At 40.6% G+C, this 5802-nt stretch overlaps 1 pseudogene; it reads left to right on the top strand.

Annotated features, from left to right (window-relative positions):
* Positions 1-502: 502 nt before the first annotated feature.
* Positions 503-2085, top strand: LOC133252069 (large ribosomal subunit protein uL30-like; annotated as a pseudogene).
* The last annotated feature ends 3717 nt before the right edge of the window (positions 2086-5802 follow it).

Below are 5802 nucleotides of genomic sequence, written 5' to 3'. Positions count from 1 at the left end.
ATGTGATATTGGGACTAATTTTTGCCTTTTATATTCCAAAACTTAAGACACTGGATTTTTCTTTCCCAGCTCTTATTCAAAACGGATCTTGGTTCTGACCAGGTACTGTTTGGTAAAACATGAACTCTTTGTGCCAATACTTAGCAAATATGTGTGGGGCACCAACTCATTTAAGCTATTGTCCTAAGAGGAGGAGTGAAGTGCTAAGATTATTAAGCCATTTGAATAAATTTCTCCAGGTACAGGCACTTCTGGTGTGATTATTTTTAATTACAATGGTCAATCAGTGCAAACGGTTGATGAGTTCAACCTTCCGATTAGGAAATCTCTCTCTTTGAAAAAATGAATTATTTGGCTGACTCACTTGACAGTTTATTTTTAGGAAAGTGACTAAATTGGGCCTTATGTGTAAGTACAGCCTCAATTGTCAGAGCTCATTCTCAGCTGAATCAGGTACACAGAGGCCTTGAAAGTTTTCTCTTTTCCTTTATGTTCTCTTGATCAGCTGTTCCCTTTCATTCCTACATGGACTGGGGATTTTAGTTCTTAAATGGCTTAGCAACTATTGTCTAAGTTTACAGACCATGCACCTGTGCAGAGAACTCCCATACTTAAAATACAGTGACAGGCGCATGAGCCAACTCCCTTTTTCCCAGCTGGAACCATGGACGGTGCAGAGGACAAAAAGGAAAAGAAGGTTCCTGCTGGCCAGAAACCCTTAAGAAAAAGCGAAAGAGTTTCCCTGAGGTTAAGATCAAGCGCCTGAGAAAGAAGTTTGCCCAAAAGATGCTTCCGAAAGGCAAGGAGGAAGCTTATCAATGAAAAAGCTAAGCAGATATATAGAACTGAAATTCGAGTGGCTAGGATGGCATGAAGAGCCGGCAACGTCTGTGTAGCTGTGGAACCCAAATGGCATTTGTCATCAGGATCAGAGCTACCGACCGTGTGAGCCCGAAGCTTCGAAAGGTGCTACAGCTCCTTCGCCTCCATTGGATCTTCAGAGGCACCTTTGTGAAGCTCAACAAGGCATCAATAGTGGAGCCATACACTGCACCAGTTCAGTTCAGTCGCTCAGTCGTGTCCGACTCTTTGTGACCCCATGGACTGCAGCATACCAGGCTTCTCTGTCCATCACCAACTCCCGGAGCTTACTCAAACTCATGTCCATTGAGTTGGTGATGTCATCCAGCCATCTCATCCTTTGTCCTCCCCTTCTCCTCCTGCCTTCAATCTTTCCCAGCATCAGGGTCTTTTCCAAAGAGTCAGCTCTTCGCATCAGGTGGCCAAAGTACTGGAGTTTCAGCTTCAGTATCAGTTCCTCCAATGAATCTTCAGGACTGATTTCCTTTAGGATGGACTGGTTGGAACTCCTTGCAGTCCAAGGGACTCTCAAGAGTCTTCTCTAACACCACAGTTCAAAACCATCAATTCTTCGGTGATCAGCTTTCTTTATAGTTCAACTCTCACACCCATACATGACTACTGGAAAAACCAAAGCTTTGACTAGATGGACCTTTGCTGGCAAAGTAATGTCTCTGCTTTTTAATGTGCTGTCTAGGTTGGTCATAGCTTTTTTTCTAAGGAGCAAGAGTCTTTTAATTTCATGGCTGCAGTCACCATCTGCAGTGATTTTGGAGCCCAAGAAAATAAACTCTCTCATTGTTTCCATTGTTTCCCTATCTATTTGCCATGAAGTATTTGCCATACATTGCATGGGGGTACCCAAATCTGAAGTCAGTAAATGAATTGATCTACAAGTGTGGTTATGGCAAAATCAACAAGAAGTGAATTGCCCTGACAGATAACGCCTTGTTTGCTTGATCTCTTGGGAAATAATGGCATTATCTGCATGGAGGATCTGATTCATGAGATCTATACCATTGGAAAATGTTTCAAAGAAGCAAACAAATTTCTGTGGACCTTTAAATTGTCTTATCCATGAGATGGAATGAAGAAAAAGACCACCCATTTTGTAGAAGGTGGAGATGCTAGCAACAGGGAAGACCAGATTAACAGGCTTATTAGAAGGATGAACCAAGTTATCTACCATGATTATATTTGTAATCTGGTTAGTTAAAAAGTGATTGAAACAAATTGAAAAAAAAAATACAGTGATCAACAGAAGATATGAAATTTATGTTATAATTTCAGAAACATCTGGGTGAAATTCCACAAAGTACATTTCAATTAAGGGAAATTAAAAATATATACTTGTGGATTTATTTTTGCTTTCTTATGTGATATTCTGAGCAGGCGTTTCTCTTTTTATTCCTAGTTCATGATCCATGATACATATTTTTGCTTTAGCTCTTCTTTTTATCCCAGTAAGTCAGGCCACATTGAACCTGTCATTAAATTCATAAAGTTTAGTCTGTGTATATCATTGTTATTTCTTATAGGTCTCCTTAGCTCCTGTGCTACAGACTTTTGCTTTGCAAAAAACAGAACAAGAGAGCAAAACATAAACAAAAATAGCCTAAATCAAAATTTACTCCCTGGAGGAAGAATTTGCAGCGTAATAAAACTTATGAAATGCAAGAGGACTTGGTAAAATCTTATATAATGCTCTTCTAGGCCTTAGTGAGGAAGAGTAACCATTCCATAATTTCACTTTGCTTCCATCAGTATCCTTATGGCAGGTTAAAGAGGAAATTTGCTATAAGGCACAATATTATTTGGTAAATATCAGTGGCCACTCAGTAAACTCTCTTAATGAGCTTGTTTTGAAATAGAGACTGTGCAGCCCCTGTTGGCCTATTGTTTTCCTGGCCCAGGAGATATACCCTGGCAGACCCAGGGCAGTTCACCAGGAGATTTGCTCAGTCCTTTGTCCTTTCTTCTGGGAGATAATTCTCACCACATCTCTGCACAGCACTTACCAAGGCAGTGAGTAAGGCATCCAACCACAATCAGGTTGGGAGGCTCCACTGTGTCATTCTGCTTGAAAACATTTGTTCCTCCCAGGGAGCCCAAGAGGTGCAACAAACTAGAAACCCTCTTTGGATCCTTTCTCAGATTGTGCCTTCATGCATGTGTGCTCAGTGGTGTCTGACTCTTTATGACCCCACAGACTGTAACCCACCAGGTTCCTTCCTCCACAAGATTCTCTCAGCAAGAATACTGGAGTGGATTGCCATTTCATTTCCTCCTCCAGGGGATCTTCCCAACCCAGGAATCAAACCCTTGTCTCCTCTGTCTCCTGCATAGGCAGGTGAATTCTTTACCACTGCATCACCTGGGGATTGGACCTTAGGGAGTTTAAATCCTTTCCTACCAATGGCCAATACTCAATAATTTCCTGTCCCCTTTTTTATTTAGTGTGATGTAGTTCTAGCAAAGTTGGTTTAAGGATTCCATAGTGATGAGAAGACCAAGATAAAGCACTGTATATTATACCTGAAAAGATCTAAGTGGAGGAAATGAAATTTTTAAGAATCTAGTATTTATCCCACATCATGAAGGTTTAGGTAGAAAACTGTGGATAAAACTTAATGTTGAAGACATTGTAGCAGAAGCTTCAGTATAACAAAAGCAAAAGTAAGATAGCAACTGGTTATTTTTACATTTTTATCTTATATTGGAGTATAGTTGATTTACGATGTTATGTTGGTGTCAGGTATATAGCAAAGTGATTCAGTTATACCTATACGTGTATCCATTCTTTTTCAAATTCTTTTCCCATTTAGGTTATTACAGAATATGGAGTAGAGTTCCCTGTGCTACACAGTAGGTTCTTGCTATCTATTATAAATACAGTAGTGTGTATATGTCCGTTCCAAGCTCCCAATTTATTCTTCCCCCATACCCCACCCCAGCTTTCCCATTTAGTAACCATAAATAGGAGAAGGAGTACATCAAGGCTGTATATTGTCACCCTGCTTATTTAACTTATATGCAGAGTACGTCATGAGAAATGCTGGGCTGGAGGAAGCACAAGCTGGAATCAAGATTGCTGGGAGAAATATCAGTAACCTCAGATATGCAGATGGCACCACCGTTATGGCAGAAAGTGAGGAAGAACTAAAGAGCCTCTTGATGAAAGTGAAAGAGGAGAGTGAAAAGTTGGCTTAAAGCTCAACGTTCAGAAAACTAAGATCATGGCATCCGGTCCCATCACTTCATGGCAAATAGATGGGGAGACAGTGGACACAGTGGCTGACTTTATTTTTCTGGGCTCCAAAATAACTGCAGATGGTGATTTCAGCCATGAAATTAAAAGACACTTGCTCCTTGGAAGGAAAGTTATGACCAACCTAGATAGCATATTCAAAAGCAGAGACATTACTTTGCCAACAAAGGTCCATCTAGTCAAGGCTATGGTTTTTCCAGTGGTCATGTGATGGATGAGAGTTGGACTATAAAGAAAGCTGAGCGCTGAAGAATTGATGCTTTTGAACTGTGGTGTTAGAGAAGACTCTTGAGAGTCCCTTGGACTGCAAGGAGATGCAACCAGTCCATTCTAAAGGAGATCAGTCCTGGGTGTTCATTGGAAGGACTGATGTTGAAGCTGAAACTCCAATACTTTGGCCACCTGATGCGAAGGACTGAGTCATTTGAAAAGACCCTGATGCTGGGAAAGATTGAAGGCAAGAGGAGAAAGGGATGACAGAGGATGAGATGGTTGGATGGCATCACTGACTCAATGGACATGGGTTTGAGTAAACTCCAGGAGTTGTTGATGGACAGCGAGGCCTGGAGTGCTGTGGTTCATGGGGTTGCAAAGAGTTGGACACAACTGAGCGACTGAACTGAACTGAACTGAACCATAACTTTGTTTTCTAAGTCTGGTTTCTGTTTTGTACATCAGTTCATTTGTATCATTTTTTAAAGATTCTGCATATAAGCGATGTCATACAGTATTTGTCTTTGTCTGACATAATTCACTTAGCATGAAAATCTCTAGTTGCATGTATGTTGCTGCAAATGGCATTACTTCATTCTTTTAATATCTGAGTAATATTCCATGGATACATCTTCTTAATCCATTCATCTGTCAGTAGACATTCAGGTTGCTTCAGTGCCCTGGCTATTGTAAATAGCACTGCAGCGAACATTGGGGTGCACATATTCTTTCAAATCATGGTTTTCTTTGGATATGTACCCAGGAGTGGGACTGTGAATCATACACTAGCTTAATTTTCAGTTTTCTAAGGAACCGCCATACTGTTTTCCATAGCAACCGCACCAATTTACATTCCCACCGACCCAGTAGGAAGGGGTCCTCTTCTCCACATACTTTCCAGTTTTTGCTCTCTGTAGGTGTTTTAATGATGGCCATTCTGACCAGTGTGAGGTGGCACCTCTTCATAGTTGTTTTTTTAAATTAATTTATTTTTAATTGAAGGATAATTGTTTTATCTCTCTAATAACTAGCAATGCTGAGCATCTTTTCATGTCCCTCTTGCTGAGTCACACAGAATTTTGTTTCATATAGAGAAGCAGTCCAAAGCTATGTAAAATGTATAGCTCAGGATTTGGAAGAGGGGTTCTCAACTTTGGCTGCACATTAGAAATGTCTGGGGAGATTTGAAAATTCCTGGTGCCCAGATTACACCCCCACACCAATTAAATCAGAATCTCTGAGGATGGAACCCACACATCAATATTTTTTAAAGCTCTCCCTATAATTACAGTGTGTGATCATAACTGAGAACCGCTGCTTCAGGAATAAGCCGAGTTATCTGAAGTAGTATGTCACTTAGAAGAACAATATAGTATTCCAGAAGTACCATGTTGGTTAAGCAAACAACGCTTCCCCCTGCCCGCCACCAACAGAGATAGATAAATATCATCTCTTAGACA

Source organism: Bos javanicus, chromosome 7 (assembly GCF_032452875.1).
Source record: "Bos javanicus breed banteng chromosome 7, ARS-OSU_banteng_1.0, whole genome shotgun sequence".
NCBI lineage: Eukaryota > Metazoa > Chordata > Mammalia > Artiodactyla > Bovidae > Bos > Bos javanicus.
The sequence above is the reverse complement of the archived record's forward strand: the minus strand, read 5'-3'. Positions and strand labels throughout refer to the sequence as shown.